The 17,588-nt window shown below is 39.9% G+C and overlaps 1 protein-coding gene across 5 annotated transcripts in view; it reads right to left on the reverse strand.

Annotated features, from left to right (window-relative positions):
* Positions 1-10,922, reverse strand: part of Rnasel (ribonuclease L) — a 35,784-nt gene extending 24,862 nt beyond the window's left edge. For 3 of the 5 annotated variants that reach the window (XM_033762131.1, XM_033762130.1, XM_033762129.1), the window contains exon 1: positions 10,737-10,922. The gene's annotated coding sequence lies outside the window, so the exon portion shown is untranslated. Of the gene's footprint in view, positions 1-10,727 lie in introns of all 5 variants that reach the window. The other 2 variants (XM_033762132.1, XM_010608272.3) reach the window with 1 other exon arrangement.
* Positions 10,923-17,588: the final 6,666 nt, after the last annotated feature.

The raw sequence follows: 17,588 nt of genomic DNA on the forward strand, positions 1-17,588 counted from the left end.
ATTAAAAGCAGCAAGTAAATATATGAAAAAATGTTCCACATCAATGGTCATTGGAGAAATGCAGATGAAAACAACACTGAGATTTCATCTCACCTCACAAAGAATGGCTGCTGTCAAGAAATCAAATAACAAATGTTGACAGGGTTGTGGGGAGAAAGGAACCCTTCTCCATTGTTGGTGGGAGTACAGACTGGTGCAACCACTATGGAAATCAATATGGATGTACTTCAAACAGCTGGGACTAGAGGTTCCATTTGACTCAGCTGTCCCTCTTCTGGGTATCTTTCCAAAAGAATTAGAAGAATCATATCACAGTGATATATGCGCACCTATGTCTATAGCGGCACAGTTTGTAATAGCTAAAACTTTGAAACAACCCATTTGCCCATCAGTTGGAAACTGGTTAAAGAAGATGTGATTTTTCTATAAAAGGGAATATTACTCAGCCATAAAGAATGAGAAATTAGATTCATTCATGGGAAAATGGATACATATTGAGGATATACTCCTAAGTGAAATAGATAAGTCACACGTGTAAATACTGAATAGTTTCTCTGGTGTGAATAAACTATAATAGTACATAAGATCCTAATGATATAGTGGATAATGTGAAATAGGAAGAAAGGGGCTAAAGGAGTAGGGAAAGTGGGAAGGGTAGGGGAAAACTAATAAGGGAAAAGAAAAATATGAGAAAAATGAAGAAATGGAAATGAAGTGTTTATAAAGGGGATTGGGAAGATGGGTGAGGGAGGGCAGGGACAATGGGAAAAAATGAGAACCAAGACCTGTCATGTAATGGTACAAGATCCCAATAATGAATGTAACTGTACTGTATACCTAAAATATACCAATAAACTCAATGAGAAAAAAAAAAAACAATAGCAGACACTTACATAGCTTTTTAGTATGCTCCCAGAACTGTTCTGACTACTTTATATATAATAACTCACATCATCTAAAACCTCTTGCAGTAGTTACTATTTTTATCCCATCTTTACAGATGAATCTGAGTGATTAAGTAACTTGCACTGCTCTTGGGCTTTGAGCTACATCACTGACCCACCCAGAACAACACATTCTCAAGGAAGCCAGACAATGAACAAAAGTAAGTCATAGTATATTTTATGGTAGAAAAAAATCTACAGGAAATAAGTGGAATAAAAGGAATTGAAAGTGCAAGACAGGAACTATAGTTTTCCAATAAAAGATAGTGAGGAAGGGACTCAGTCTACAGATGACATTTGAGCAAAAATTCTAGGAAGATACAAAAGCATGCTGAGCAAATTTCTGGGGCAATCTTGCTGGAAAAACTGGATTTCAATCTACCAAAGATTAAAGGTATACGCATATCTTTCACCTTGCATACACTAAAAACAAAGTGCATCAAACATCTAAATATTAAAACAGAAACACTAAACTTGCTGGGAGATAGGTTGGAACTCTTGAAGACATTGGAATAGGAAAAGACTTTATCAACAAAACCTCAGTAGCACAGGAACTAGCACAAAGAATCAGCAACTGGAATCTAATCTTATTAAAAGCTTCTGTTGGCCTGGGGATTTAGCTCAGTGGCACCAGGCCTACCTTGCAAGAACAAGGTCCTGAGTTTGATCTACAGTACCAAAAAAAAAAAAAAAAAAAAAAGGAAGAAAGAAAGAAACCACCAACAGAGCTAAAAGACAACCTACAGTGCAAAGGACTACTACCTAGAATATATAAAGAACTTTAAAAAATCAGATCCCCCAAATTTAAAGACCCAATTCAAACATGGACAGCTGAAATGAACAGACATTTCTCAGACAAAGAAGTAAAAGCAGCAAATAAATATATGAAAAAAATGTTCAACACCACTGGTCACTTGAGAGATGCATATCAAAACAACACTTAAATTCCACCTCACCCCAGAAAAAGTGGCTGCTATCAAGAAATTAACCAGGGCTGGTTATTTAGCTCAGTGGTTCCACCACCTGCCTCACAGGTGAAAGGGCCCAAGTTCGATGCCTGGTACAAAATTTTAAAAAATCAACTGATAACAAATGCTGGTGGGGTTGTGGGGAGAAAGAAACCCTTCTTCATTTTTGGTGGGAGTGTAGACTGGGGCAACCACTGTGGAAATCAATATGGAGATACTGTTACACCAAATGAAAACAACTGGCACAGAGACAGAAAATCCAGAGGACTAGGATAAGTTTAATCATGCACGTGGACCCCACTCTCAAAGGGAGTGGAGCCCCAAATCACAAAAAAGCAGGGTTTCTATAGGGCTGAAAAAGCATGCAACCTTGGGCTTGTTACAAGCATGTAACCTTTGGCTGGACTTCTCATCTCGTCTGCAGACAGGGTTTGTACACTTGGCTGGTCTATTTCAGACAAGGCTCTGCAGTTACCCTTGAAGCTGTTTGACCTCATCTACAGAATGTGACCAAGTAAGATTACAGAAGCAGAATGTGCAGTTAACAGCCTGGGGTGGAGGTCAGACAGAAGATGTGTATTCAGCTCAAAATGGAGGCACTTTTGTCTTTCAATACCTCAAACAACTAGGACTGCAAGTCCCATTTGACCCTTCTTCATTGTTGGTGGGAATGCAGACTGGTGCAACCACTGTGGAAATGAGTATGGAGATACCTAAAAAATAAACTAGGATTAGAGGTCCCATTTGACCCAGCTATTTCCTCAATGGGTACAAAAGCCTAAATGAAAGTGTACTTTTGTAAAATATAGCTTGTAAGACTTGAATAAGCTAAACTGACTCCATGTTAATAGGCCAGACTGTGCTTCTTCATATGTTAGTTGCTAACTTCGCTAACAGCCTGCCAAGGGGCAAATGGTATGACAAAAGGTGACCATAGAACATTTCCTGCATGAGATAAGTAATGTGTTTGAAATCTTGTCCTCTGGTAGTTCTGTGAATACCCTGACTTTTTCTTTAGAAAAACCCTATAGAAAGGACCTCAGCCCCTGAGCAGTTGCCTCTCTGAGCTACCTGGCTCCAGGAGTGCCATCTAGCCAGACTAATAAAGGTCTAGCATGGTGTGTTCCCTCCTGGGTTTCTCCTTTCTCCGTCGAGCTCCCGGAGCCTCACTGGGTTTTAGGGCCCAGCATCATGGAGGCCTTTTTGGCTGTTCATGCTCCATGGAGTGGAAGTGAGACTTTGAGTCTTACATATTGGAGGCCCCAGCGAGAAGCTCGAGTAAGAACTGTAAATCCAGTTGAGTTTCTCTGTCACGGGATCCAGCAGGAGATTCTCAGACATAGACCTTTGAAAGCCTCCGGAAGTAAGCTTTGAACCAGTTGCAACTGTCTGTTTGTCAAGTTCAAGGTGGCTGATGAGCCAGGAAGCCCACCTGACCCTGGCCCTGATGAGGACTCCAGGTAGAATCAAAGCTGTTTTCTGTGGCACCTGTTTGTCTTGTCAGTGTCTTGTCTGTTGTGTGTTAACTTTGTGTTTTCCTTTAAACAGGGATGGGAGTATCAGACTCCAAGAACACCCCACTGGATTGCTTTCTCACTAATTTTAAAATTGGCTTTTTCCCCTGAGCAGGAAGATGATTACAGGGTTAAATTCTCTCCTAAAAAGCTTCACTCCCTATGTCAATTGGAATGGCTAACCAAGGGCTCCTTTGAGCCAGGCTTCTGCCAGGTTGTTTGGTAAAAAGTCACTGGGTACCCTAGCCACCCTGACCAATTTCCTTATATAAATATTTGGGTCCAGGTTTATGAAGAACATCCAGCTGCATTGGCCAGGAAGGAAAGGAATAACTGACATGGCCTGTGTTGGGCCTCAACCCGAGTCCCACCGAAGAGAGTGACTGCCCGCCTCCTCGGAAGGGAAGAGGTGCGGCCCCAGGATTTCCTGGGTTCCCTTCCTAGGACGAGGAGGCCAGCTCACCAATAGTGGAACAGAAAGAAGGAAAATGAATGAAATCATCTCTCCAAATGGTGAGATCCCCTGGGTCGCTCCCTAGTTTGTCTTTGGAAGGGGACCCAGGGAGGGAATATGTTAACTTCTTGTGTGACTGTATGTGTAAAAGAGACTTGGTTAGGAGAGTGAGTGGAACAAACTATGAAAGCCATCAGTAGCCTCTCTGTCCATCAAAAGAAGGGGGGTCTTGCACTTAAAGAGCCCTCCAAGTGAATAAATGAGGCCTTTTTCTAGAATGGCACCCCACCCTTTGTCTTGTGTCCCGGACAGGGGAATATCTAATGGTCGTGGGAAATGCTAATACTAAACCAACTGTTCTTAAGTACATAATTCAAAATTTTGATAAAGATTTTGTGGGGGACTATAAGATAAAATGCAACTAAAGATGCTTAAAAACTTTGTGAGTTATCATGTTCTCAGCTAAGCCAGACTTGGCCCCCAGAAAAAAAAATCTAGAAAAAAGAAAAGTTATCTGCCTTTGTTTTGTTTATCTGAGACTTTGACAACTTAGAGCCTTGTGTGCTGCTCTAGGAGCTACTCAAGCTTCTACTCAGCAGTAATCAGCTGCTAGTGAAAACTATTTCATTTTTGTTTTAAAGCATTGCTTGCCAAATCTGCTGTTTTCCTGTGATAAACTTGCCTCTCAGAAAATGTGACATCATTGCAGGCAAATCCCAGTGTTTCCCCTTTGGAGGAGGTCAAGCTGCCTCCCCCTCCCTGAGTTGCTAAGATCAAAGGTGTGGAGGAGGTAAGGGGCAAAGACAAAATTATTTAGCTTTACTGCACTGAAGGGTGCAGATGGGAAAGCATGATGGGACTCAGAAAAAAAAAGATGAAACGGGGCTTGCATTCAGATTAGGAAGAACTAAAATGAGAAAATATCTAATGGATTAAAATCAGGTAGGAAAATTCTGAAAGACAAAAATATAAGAGAAAAAAAAACAACACCGCAAGCCAGAGAAACTGCAATTGTGTTTTGCCAGACATCAAGAGATTTTTACAAGAAAAAAATCAATTTAGAAATTTTAACTATTTGATAAATGCATCTTTGTTTCAACTTAAATTAAGTTTAATTGGTGTGCTTAAAACCCTTCTTGTAAATTGCAAATTCTTAAATTTTGATTATAGGGTTAACTTGCTCTTTTCTGTACTTTGTTGATAAAAACTCAAGGTTAATACTGTTCTATAGGTAGCCAGTCAAATCTTAAGATGTAACAATCTGAAAACAGAAAAAAAAACACTTTAAGATTTTAACAGCTAAAGTTTATTATAAAAGTTTAATAGTAAATGAGACAGAAAAGGACATTTAAAAAGCTATGGGCAAAAAATATATATATTTTTGATATAAAAAGATTTTTTATGTTTGTCTTGTTATAAAAAGATATACAAGACCAGAAGGCCTAAATATGTAAAAAAGGTATGTAAAAATGATTTATGTATGTTTGCTTGTTGGTTTCAAGTTTGTTACAGAAGGTTTGCTTTTATAGTAACAAAGAGCTTTCATTCCTTTTGATTCTAATTCTATGAAATCTGTTAATTGATATGCAAAAGTTTTTACTAGTGTTAACTAAAAGAGGTTCTAGGGTTGGAGATTTATTTAGCTCAGTGGTGCTGCCACTTGCCTTATAATTCAATTGGCCAAATACATTTGAGCTTATTATAGTTTTACAAATTGGCTTACAAGTTTGTGTCTGTACAATTGTTTGAAAAGTATACTAATAATTTATTAATTCCTATAACCTCATTTTATAAGTTAAAATTTTGTCAAGATAATTAAGTATAAACTCAGGACTAGATAGACACCTGCTAATAGTAAAAAGGATAGCTACTAAAAAAAAATTTTATCCTGGTCTTTATTCACTAATGCCTTCTAAAAAGATATACCCCCAGTAAACATGGCCAAATATGTTGTTAAAGAATGTTTACGTTGGTTATCATCAAAGGGTTAAATTCTAAATATGTTATTGTGATATGTTTATAGTGCTCATTTTCAAAATAGGATTTCTGTAAAAAAAGTTATTAAGAGGTTCTATAAAAATGCCTTTGATACTAATTAGATTAAAAGTTATGAAGTTTTATACATAAAATTGCTATTATTATTAATTTTGGATGTACTAAATAAAAAACAGGATATTGAGAGAGTATTAATGCTGCTTCAAGAGGCAGGATACAAAGTTTATGCTGCTTAGAGATAAAAGGACTTAAAACAGATAAAAAATTTTGAGATAAAAGGTTTTTACAGGATCTAGATTCTCTGTATGTATAAATCTTTAAAGAGCCCAAAAGACAGTGATTATTATAGAGTGAAGAGCAAGAGTCAGCATTTAAACAGGTAAAACTAACTCTTTCTGCTGCCCCCGTATCAGGGATCCTAAATATGACCCAGCCTTTTAGTTTGTACCTGACTAAAAGAAATCATACTGCTTTAGGGGTGCTCATTGAAGGAATAGGCCCATAGAATTAGCCAGTGATATATTTATCTTAGAGTATAGATCGAGCTGTAAAGAGATAGTTCCTTTGTTTATAAAGCCCTGGCAGCAGCAGTAATGCTAATTGAAAAAGCTGACCAGATAACATTAGGAAAAAATAAATTATTCAGTTTTCCCATTCCTTTTAGAACTATTGAATAACAAGACATTGATGGCTATCAAATAATAGAGTCACATAATATCAGGCCCTCATCTGTGAAAATCCCCCCCCCATATTTTGCTCCAGTTAAAACCTTAAACCCTGCTACTTTTTGACCTCACAGCCTGGCCCTCTGACCATAATGGCCTCAGATCTGCAGAAAGACCCCCTTCCTGAGGCTGATTTTGTCCTGCTCAAGGATGGGAGCAGCTTCATGGAAAATGGGGTATGCTATGCTGGCTATGCAGAGATGACTCAAAATGAAGTGGTTAAAGTAGGACCCCTCCCCACTGGATGGTCAGCTCAATAAGCAAAACTGTGGGCACTCATACAGGCTCTCCGATGGGCAAAAGAAAAGAGGGTAAATGTTTATATGGACTCCTGTTTGCCACTTGATATATCTATGGCACGGTCTATAAAAATGTGTGCTTCTCACAACAGAGGGCAAACTTATTAAAATTAAGCAGGATATAATATAGTTATTTGAGGCAATGTAAAAATCTGACAAAATAGCTATAATAATTCAAAAAGAAAAAGATGCAATAGCAAATGGCAATGCTAAGGTAGATAAGCCAAAAGGGCAACTAAACTTTAGATGATTATACCCACCCCCTATAAAGGTTATAAATATGTGTTAGCATGGATTTGTACTTTTTTCTAGATAACCTGAGGGCTTCAGAGGTATACAAGATTTTATTTTTTTAAAAAAATTCCAGGGTTTGGTCTGCCTCTCTCCATAGGCAGTGACAATGGGCCAGCATTTGTAACAGAGGTTGTAGAGACTTTGTAAAATTATCTCTACTGGGCTTATCCAGTATGAAATCACAGGGGTTAAAATTGGGCAAGTATTTAAGAAAAATATTCAAGGGTAAATTAAAAATAAAGAAGACCTTCCTGTGCTAACTCCTGCCCATCTGATAAAACTGGGAGACCAAGTTTATGTTAAAATTTAAAAAGGACCCCTTTCTGACCTATATAAAAAGGGCCATATGAGTCACTTATGGTTGCTCCCACAGCTACCGAGTTAGCTGAAACTCAGCTACCACCACTGTAGAGTAAAACAAAATTCCAGGGATTTCAACTCCAGGAGACCAATAGACAATGCACTCAAAGCCCTGCTCTCACCACACCGGAAGCTGGTGAGTCTACACACAGCTGAAGAATGAGAACTACTATCTAGATATAGACTCTTATATTGTGTCAAACTGTTATGAGTTATTATGCTTCTAAATTAAGAGTTTATGAGCCTACAGATGATAAAAATATAAAAACTTTATGTGCTCTGGGGATCCTAATCCCCAATTTAGATGTCTAAGAGATGCCTTTAGAAATTGCTATGACCCCTTAGCTAAAAATTTAAATAAAATGATAAATCAAGGATTTGATTCTACCTAAGATCAGTGGGGATTGTAAGACTTGAATAAGCTAAACTGACTCCATGCTAATAGGCCAGACTGTGCTTCTTCATATGCTAATTGCTACTTTCGCTAACAGCCTGCCAAGGGGCAAATGGTATGACAAAAGGTAACCATAGAACATTTCCTGCATGAGATAAGTAATGTGTTTGAAATCTTGTCCTCTGGTAGTTCTGTGAATACCCTGACTTTTTCTTTAGAAAAACCCTATAGAAAGGACCTCAGCCCCTGAGCAGTTGCCTCTCTGAGCTACCTGGCTCCAGGAGTGCCATCTAGCCAGACTAATAAAGGTGTAGCGTGGTGTGTTCCCTCCTGGGTTTCTCCTTTCTCCGTCGAGCTCCCGGAGCCTCACTGGGTTTTAGGGCCCAGCATCACAGAGGCCTTTTTGGCTGTTCATGCTCCATGGAGTGGAAGTGAGACTTTGAGTCTTACAAGCTGAGGCTTAACAAATCAGAAGCCAGGCTTCAGTCAATGGCAGGTGGCCAACAGACTAGATCATGTTCAAATAAGGCAGAGGCCGAGCTGTAACCAAGCAAGATGTTTCTGCACCTCTCTGTAACTGCTGCCTGATCAGGTCACAGGCTGAAACTCTCTAAAGCTGTTCTGTTTTAAAGGGCTGCTCAAGCAAGTAAACACATGAAAAAATGTTCCATATCACTGGTCATTCGAGAGATGCAGATGAAAACAACACTAAGATTCCACCTCACCCCACAAAGAATGGCTGCTATCAAGAAATCACACAATAACAAATGTTGGCAGGGTTGTGGGGAGAAAGGAACCCTCCTCCATTGTTGGTGGGAGTGCAGATTAGTGCAACCACTATGGAAATCAATATGGAGATACCTCAAAGAGCTTGGACTGGAGGTTCCATTTGACCCAGCCATCCCTCTGCTGGGTATCTTTCCAAAAGAACTAAAAGAATCATATCACAGAGAAGTATGTGCACCCATGTTTATAGCGGCACAGTTTGTAATAGCTAAATCTTGGAAGCAGCCTATTTGCCCATCCGTTGGAAACTGGATAAAGAAGTTGTGGTTTTTCTATAAAATGGAATATTACTCAGCCATAAAGAGCGAGAGAATAGATTCATTCATAGGAAAATGGATACATATTGAAGATATACTCCTAAGTGAAATAAATAAGTCACACATGTGTAAATACCAAATAGTTTCCCTGGTGTGAATATTCTGCAACAATGCATAAGATTCTAATAAGATTACTGACATTTAGAAATTTGAAGAAAGGAGCTAAAGGTGTAGGGAAGGTGTGACGCGTAGGGGAAGAACAAAAAGGGAAAAGAAAAAAATGTGAGAGAATGAAAAGATGAAAATAAAGTGTTTGTAGATGGGGAGGGGAGGAGGGGGTGAAGGGAGGGCAGAGGTAAGGGGAAAAAATGAGAATCAAGACTTGCCATGTAGAGGTACATGATCCCAACAATGAATGTAACTGTACTGTATCCCTAAAATGTACCAATAAACTCAATAAAATTAAAAAAAAAAATAAAGGGCTGCTCAACTCACAAATCACTGGCTCAGTGCTGACTTGAATGTGTTTAAAGATATTTCTTTCCTAGAGGCTATTGCAGCCAGGAGTGGCCCTAGTCTAGGGCAACAGCTAGTGGTAACAGTGGCTGTTACTTTGTCCTGAGCAGGAGATTTGGCCAAGACTCCTGGAGAATGGAGATATGTGGAAGCTCTGTGAGAAAGAGTCACAACCAGGTGTAATAACCAGCTGTCACCAGATAGAACTCACCCCAGGATCTGCAGAGCATCTCAGGAAGAGGAAATCACAGGCTCGTCACAGACTTGTAGAGGGTTTGAGCTGTCATGTGTTTTGGGACTCAAGGAAATGGGGATTTGTTTCCAACTGGGTACCAGCAGGAAGAAGGAACAATTTAATGATTGGTGCCCTGATTATAAATTATCTAGGAATCAGAAAGAACCAAGTGGTGGTACACACCTGTAATCCCAGCACTTGGGAGGCAGAGGCAGGAGGATCACTGTGAGTTAGAAGCCAGCCTGGACTACAAAGTAAGACCTTGCCTCAAAATAATAATAATAATAATAATAAAATAAGAACCAAGTGGAGCTGCAGTTGTCACTGATGCAGAAGCAGTGGCCACTCACATTAGGAGGAGGAGGAGTTTTTGTGGTAGCACAGCATCTTGACCATCTCATATTTAGTCCTCATTAAGAAGTGACTCATTTTTGTCTTGTTTCATACAGTCATGGGGTGAACTCATCTAATGTTGTTTATGTTCAGCAGAAGCACTACATTCAGCTTGCTGTTAGCTGCCAGCTGCCCAGGAACTTTTCTCCTTTTTGTTTGTTTTCTCTCTTCTCATATTTAGAGTTCATATTTCCAAAGCAGATATTGGTTTTATATAGTGGGGAATAAGCTCCACTGCAATAAAAATCCAACTGGTCTGGATGGCTTATTTTGGAAAGTAAATATAGTTTTCCTCCCTGACACTTCTTTCCCAGAGATTTTTAAATATCACCAGAATGGGCCCCATGAAGATATATCTGACTGATTCTTAAGAGGTAGGCTAGAGATCAGGGATTTAGCTCAGTGTTGCCACATCTGCCTTGCAAGCACAAGGTCCTGAGTTTGATCCCTAGTACCAGGAGAAAAATTAAAATGAGGTAGGCTGGCATTCTCTTCAAAAAAAACATTTTTTTATGACTTTTAAAACTCCCAAAAGGATTTGTGTCAGATACAATTCACTAGAGGAGTATAAAGGATTTATGAGGTAAGTTTACCTTGATTACCTGCATACTGAAGAGCCGGAGGATCCAGTCAAAAGTTGAATGTGGCTCTGTCCAGCGGCAGAGAAGGTGGGATTTGGGAGCCCCCCCGTGGTCACTCAGGCAATGGCAGTGGGTAAGGGGGAGACTATCGGGTTGTTCTTCCAGGTGCCCGAACCTGAAGAGCCGGAAGTAGAGTGACGGCGGATGTCCCACGACACAAGCAGCCGGAAGAGCCGGAAGTAAAGTGTCGGTGGATGTAGCGCTCTGCACAGGCAGCCGTGCTTTCCATGGTGACGGTAAATAAACCTTAAATGCCAGCACTTCAGTCACCCAGAGACTCAGAGGGTCACCGGAGACCTTGAGGTGAGGCGGGTGAATGGTGATTCAGAGCCCCAAAATGGCTTTATCATCATCTCAAAAGAAAACAGATCCCCCCCAAAAAAAGAAAAATGGAAGAAGATGAAAAATGCCTGAGTGCTTTTTTATTGAGAGAAATAAGGCACCCTGATTAATTTTTCTAAATCAGTTTGTCTCACTAGATGAGAGCCAGATGAATTGAGGAAGTGGGGAAAAGTCTGCTGAATAAGATTTAAGAGTGAAGCTGCTAATTTCAAACTTTATTCTTTGGCAACAGATGAAAGTGCTGATGTGAGAGATATGGTTCAACTTTTTTTAATAGCAGTATTATAGATTAGGAATATAGTACCACTGAAGAAATAGCTTATTTGATGCCATTAAAATACAGCTAAATCTCTTTATTTGTATGAAACAATAAAAATAATTGATTTTCTTCGAACTTTGTTACCATATCTGGTGTAGCCAGAGTGGTACCTGTGATGGATGGTGAATAAGAGGCATCTAAACTGGATCTGGTGGCACACACCTATAATCCCAGCACTCAGGAGGCTGAGACAGAAGGATTGCTTCAAGTTTGAGGCTAGCCTGTCAGGCTATGTAATGAATTCAAGGCCAGCCTGAATTACAGAAAGAAAGCTTGTCTCAAAAAAAAGAAGAAAAAAAAAAAAAAAAGGACTGGGGATTTAGCTCAGTGGTTCCGCCCCCTGCCTTGCAAGCACAAGGATCTGAGTTCGATCCCTGGTACCAAAAAGTAAAGAGGTATTTATAAATGCAATTGTTGCTGGCAAGGCACGTTTAATAAAATAGTGCTACATCATACATAAAAGAAATCCAAGCTTTAAAAATGGATGTTATGGGAACAGGGCATGGTGGTGCAGACCTATAATCCCAGCACTCAGGAGGCTGAGGGAGGAGAATCCCATGAGTTCAAATAGTGAGTTCAAGACTAACCTGAACTATGTAGGGAGACCTTGTCTCAAAAAAAACAACAAAAAGATGTTATAGAAATCATCATCAAAGCTGTGAATTTCATGAGGTCCTAGGGATCAAATCACCAATTCCACGAGTTCCTTAAAAGTAAAGATGCTGATTATGGAGACATCATTTACTTTTCTAAAGTGAGGCAGCCAAGTTGGAGTAAAATATTGAAAAGATTTTATGAATTGTGAAATGATACCATCATTTATGGAATCAAGGAAACTGAAGGTAAAAATTCCTCACCAGTTTTGCATTTTTTTTTTATTTGACTGTTCATTTAAATAGGATAAACGTCATCAAGGTGAAAGTCAATTTATTTGTTCTATATTTCAATAATATTGTACGACACCATGTACAATACAATGTACAAAATGGAGAGAGCAATGGGGGAAAAGGGTGGGGTGTGCTATGCACAGGTGCAAATTCCCAATAATGAGTATTATCATTACATATGCCTAAAATTTACCAATAAATGTTTTACTATTTTAAAAAGTTGAAGGCCTAGAACTCACTACAGTACCAATTGAGTCCAACTGGCTGGGTTGGAAGGCTGAAGAGTTTTTGCTGGAGGCCTGGAGATGGATGTCCAAAAGCAATGGCAAAGACTGGAGCACCTCTGAAGAAGAAAAAGTAGGATTTCCTTCTCCTTTCCCTTTTTTATTCCATTCAGATTACAAGAATATCAGTTGGTGCTAACCACACCCAGTATGGGTCTTTCCTCCTCAGTAAATCAATCATCCAGACACATTCAGAATTGTACTAAACTAATCTGTTGGGTGTTTTTTTATTTAAGTTGATACCACATTTACTATCATAGGATTTGAGGTGACTTATAGTAAGAAGCACAAATATAATAAAAGCCTAGTCTATTAACACAAGAAAAAGAAAGGCACAAATAATAGAGGCAGATAATTATCACAATTTAATAAAAAACTTAGCTCTGGGTCCAGTCCAAAGTAGTGATGGCAAAAACTCACCCCTCAAAGAGAAAACATGATATATTAGTTCAAAACCTGGTTTGCTGTGGCCTGGTTTGTTGTTATATCATACAAACAAGAAAGATAAAAGTGCACCTGGCACCATCTGGCCCTCTGGGGAAAGGAGGGATACTGAGTTTATGTGGACACCAAGGAAGGTCAGTCTGGCAGGTGGTATGAAATAGAAGCCATGAATATCTCCAGACCAGGGCTGGTATTTAGCTCAGTGGAACAGCTCCTGCCTTGCAAGAGCAAGGTCCTGAGTTCAATCTCCAGTACACAAAAAAAAAAAAAAAAAATCCCATTTTGAGCCAGGAGAATCAAGGAGGTGGTAACCAAGAGATACATAGAGTCTGACCAGTGTCCAGGCAAGAAGAGAGATCAGTCTGTTCACAGAGAGCCCCAGTCACTTACCAAGGTGCAGAGGTACAGACTTTGAAGAAGGAATCATCAAATGCAAAGGAGAACAGGCCCAGGAGTGAATGGAAATCCTGATTAGAGACAGTGAAATCAAGCCCAAGGAGAAATGTAAGGATGTGGGGCTGTCTCCTTCCCATACTCAAAATGTTAGAATTGAGCAGTGTCCTCAGTCTTTCTTTCCTTTGACCAAAGAAGTCCTTTAGACTGTGGGGATTGGCTCTAATCTTAAGGATGAACTGCATTTAACTTACCAAAATCTTTCTCCTAGGATCTTGGTGATAAAACAATGGGATCAGTATGAATCAAATAGAATACTAATGTTCTCACATCAGTATGGTGAGAATGATCTGGGATAGTTTGAACTGTAGGAGACATCCCTGCCCAGTACTAGCAGGCTACAATTGCATGTGTTTCTTGCCTTCCATAATTCAGCTATATTGTTTTATATCAGGCACCAGACTGAAGCTCCATGTGACTCAAATGGGCATGTCAGATAATGAACTGGGCAAGTATAGCCTGTCCCTTCATGGCTGCTACAGAAACCTAGACCCTGGTCTGTGAAGTTGCAGGACTCTGCTGAGTTACATGTAGCTGAGGTCAGTGTAACCCCAATTAAAACCCCTTCTCCTGAATTTTGGCTACTCACTGACCCAGTAGGTTGCATGCTAATTGCACCCAGTCCCAGTACCAGTTTGTTCCAGCCAAGCAAGATGAATAGTGCTTACTCCCTAGCAGCCCTGCCTGGTGCCATCATGCCGGGTGTTTGGCAGTATTTCTCTAGATGCCTTCAAATTACACCCTGCTACCTATTCCTTCCCATGATTATATTCAATAAATACTGGGTGTGCTTAGGGGCCTTTGTCTCTGCTGCCATCAGCAGCACTGACTAGGACCCAAAACACTCAGTTTCTCTATTCTAAGTCTCGTTTCTGTCTGTTCTTGAATTTGCTTTATGCTGTGGTGGCTCACAGGCCAGGACCCAAGGCAGAGATCCTGGTAATGGCTGTCCCCTTCCCAGCTCCCTACCTTGGGCCCTATAATAAATATTTTTCATAAATTTTTTTATTCTGTCATTACAAAAACTCTGAAGTCAATATGATTACTATTCACATTCTACAGTAAAAAGTGAGACTTTAGGAATTTGAGTCCTGTGCTAAAAATTATTTAGCAGATATGGGCTAGATTCAGTCATCTAACTCTGAGCCTGCTGTCTAAAACACTGGACATGCTGTCTGCAAAGCTGCCTCTTGGAACAGGCAAGATGGAATTAGCAAAGATGATCATACTCCAGGACAAAGCTATCCTTTAAGTGAAAACTCCTTAAAAACAAAAGACTAATTTATACATTTTTGCTTTTCTCAAAGTTTAAGTTAAATCATTATACAGGTTAGGAGTCACAACTTGGAAATCACCAACATTGAAAGGCTAGAGGTATCTTTTCTAAATGATGAAGACTCAAACTTCATTTTCTAGTACCTAATTGCTATCTCTTATCTCAGTTATTTAATTTCCAATCTTTCTTTTCTTCCCTAAAGCAATTTGAATTACTGGGCCAATTTAAAGTATTCAGTGACAGTGTACTACTACCTGTGATTAGCACTTAAAAGACCCTAAACATCTTTCCCCTTTCCTAAGAGTTTCAGTTTTAAAGTTAATTTCAGCCCAGTGAACTAAAGAAATCTTGGTTTAACTCCCACACCCACAGTGCTGTTATCAGCTATGTTAATAATTCTAATTTCACTAAAATTTTATGTGTTTACTAAAATGAATTAATGAACAAAGCTATACTGAACAAATTACAGACGTTACATAAAATCCCAAAGGTGATTTGGGAGGAAGGAAATCAAATAATTCCCCCAAAAGCTTGAGTTGTCTAGCATGACCACAGGGAGGCAGCAGAGGGTGAAAAGTGAATTGTCCTACTGCGGTCATTTGAAAACAGTATGAACAGACTGGCTTTGAGCGACTTTTGTGTTCCCGTTACTACACTGGCTTTCTAATGCCCCCAACCTTACTGTTCCTCATCTGAGATTCTGGAATGTTCTGAACATCACATACTGTACAATATTGTATTGAAACAGCTGCTGTAAAAAGAAGAGTTGAAAAAAATAAAAAAAGAAAAGTTGATGTAGAATCTTGGATTCAAATCTTGGTTCTGCTATTTTATTCAAAAAGTCAATAAACTGTTCTTGACTAATTCTTCCTGTACAAGACCCTGTGCTTGGGGCCGGGGATTTAGCTCAGTGGCAACGCACCTGCCTCGCAAGTGCAAGGTCCTGAGTTTAATCCCCAGTACCAAAAATAGTAATAATCATAATCATAATCATAATACCCTGTACTAAGGACTAAGAACCAGGCAAAAGTAAAAGTTTACACAGGCATGAACACTGTGCACCCTGTGAAGGGTGCACTCTTATGCTCACTTTATAGATGAGGTACTTAAACTTTGGGTTTAAATAACTTCCCAAGGTGAAAATACCAAAACGCCAACCCCAAGACCGTGACTCAAAGCCAGGGCTGTGATGCACAGAGGTCATGACCCAAGGAGCCCACCCACATTCTGTACGCTATAATCAAGATTTTAAAAGTGTCTTAAAATCACAGGAGTGGGAGAGATTAACTCTCTGTGGCAAAGTCTTCAACTGAGGTGAACGTTTTTGCTAGATTTTTAAAGTTGGCATTCTCCTTACCTCTCAATTCCCAATTTAAAAAAAAAGAGGAAGAAAATAGAGCATTGCAAGCAGAGGGAAGGGCATGTGCAGAGACTCAAATGACAGAAAGGACTGAGCCTGTGAGCAAGACCCTCTGAGCAGGAGATAACTCTGGAGAGAGACGAGGCTCAGCTCAGAGAGAACCTTGCAGGGAGGTATGAGCTGGACTTCATCTTCTAGTCAGAAACAAGCAATTGAAGGTCTTTAATGAGGCCCCAAAGTGCTCCGACCTGAGCTTTACTTGGGAGACTGGTGCAGCAAAGGGAAATGGGCTAGAGCAGGCAGCAGCTGGGGTAGGAACAGCAAGTGAGAAGTCGTTGCTACAGCCCAGGTTGGAAAGGAGAGACTTATCTATAGAAGTCTAAGAGAAGCTGGGAAGGAGAAGCTAGGCTCAACACATTTGGGTTTGATGGGGATTCCATGTAATGGTAAGCAAAAACACAATCTGTGGAGAAACACAATCTGGGGTCCAGTGCATCTGAGTACCAAGGTCAGGAAACCAGAAGGCTGAGGATATCTGAGGAAGAGGAGGAAGAGGATGACCTGTTTTTTTGTTTTGTTTTGTTTTGTTTTGGTACTGAGGATCAAACGTGGGTCCTTGCTCTTCTGAGGCAGGAGGTTACACCACTGAGCTAAATACCGGGCCCAGGAATGACCTTGTTTTTGACTGTGTTACCTACTGAGGGTCTGAGGATGTCCAGAAGAAATTTGGCAGGAGGTTGAGAATAATAATAATCTAACTTTTCTCCCCACAGATTTTGAGTTTACCCTTAACTCAAGAGCTGTTCAATAAGCATTTATTATGTGCTAGGTTCTTGGAGTAGAAAACTGGAAAAGAGATCAGGCCTAATCCCAGAAATCTGTAGACTGGTAAAGCTGGGCACTGATTGTTCGAGGCATTAAAGGGTCTCAGCACTCTTATTTAGGTGAGCATAGGCAGCAGTAGAACATGGAGGGCAGCTCCATAATTAGACTCAAAGAGCCACAGAAGCTTCCCAGAAAGACCTTTGAAAGATGACTTTGAAGTTACATGCCTAGGCTACTAAGAAGGTGGTGGGGAGTCATAAGAGTGGGGAGACACAATAGGGAGGTGGTCCAGTTGCAAAAGTGGTGTGAGTCTAGGAAATGCTAAAGATTTGTTTTGAAGGGGCAGGTGAGAGCAGAACAGCAGGCCTCAGGGATCTTTGGGAGTCTCCTGGGAAGCACACTGTCTGTTAAGCCAGTGCTGTACAGGAAAAAAAAAGAGCCCATGAGTCTAAAGATAATGGAAATCGCAACCTAGCTGTGTGATTTTCCATAAGTCACCCAAACTCTTTGAGGATCAAGTAGCATGGGACTATTTGGAGTCTTACACTCAGGAGCTATATGGGTCAGTGAAAAATTGAATTTCTTTTTTTTTTTTTTTTTTTTTTTTTTTTTTTTTTTTTTTT

Source organism: Fukomys damarensis, unplaced genomic scaffold (genome assembly GCF_012274545.1).
Source record: "Fukomys damarensis isolate Sample0158 unplaced genomic scaffold, DMR_v1.0_HiC HiC_scaffold_11, whole genome shotgun sequence".
Lineage (NCBI taxonomy): Eukaryota > Metazoa > Chordata > Mammalia > Rodentia > Bathyergidae > Fukomys > Fukomys damarensis.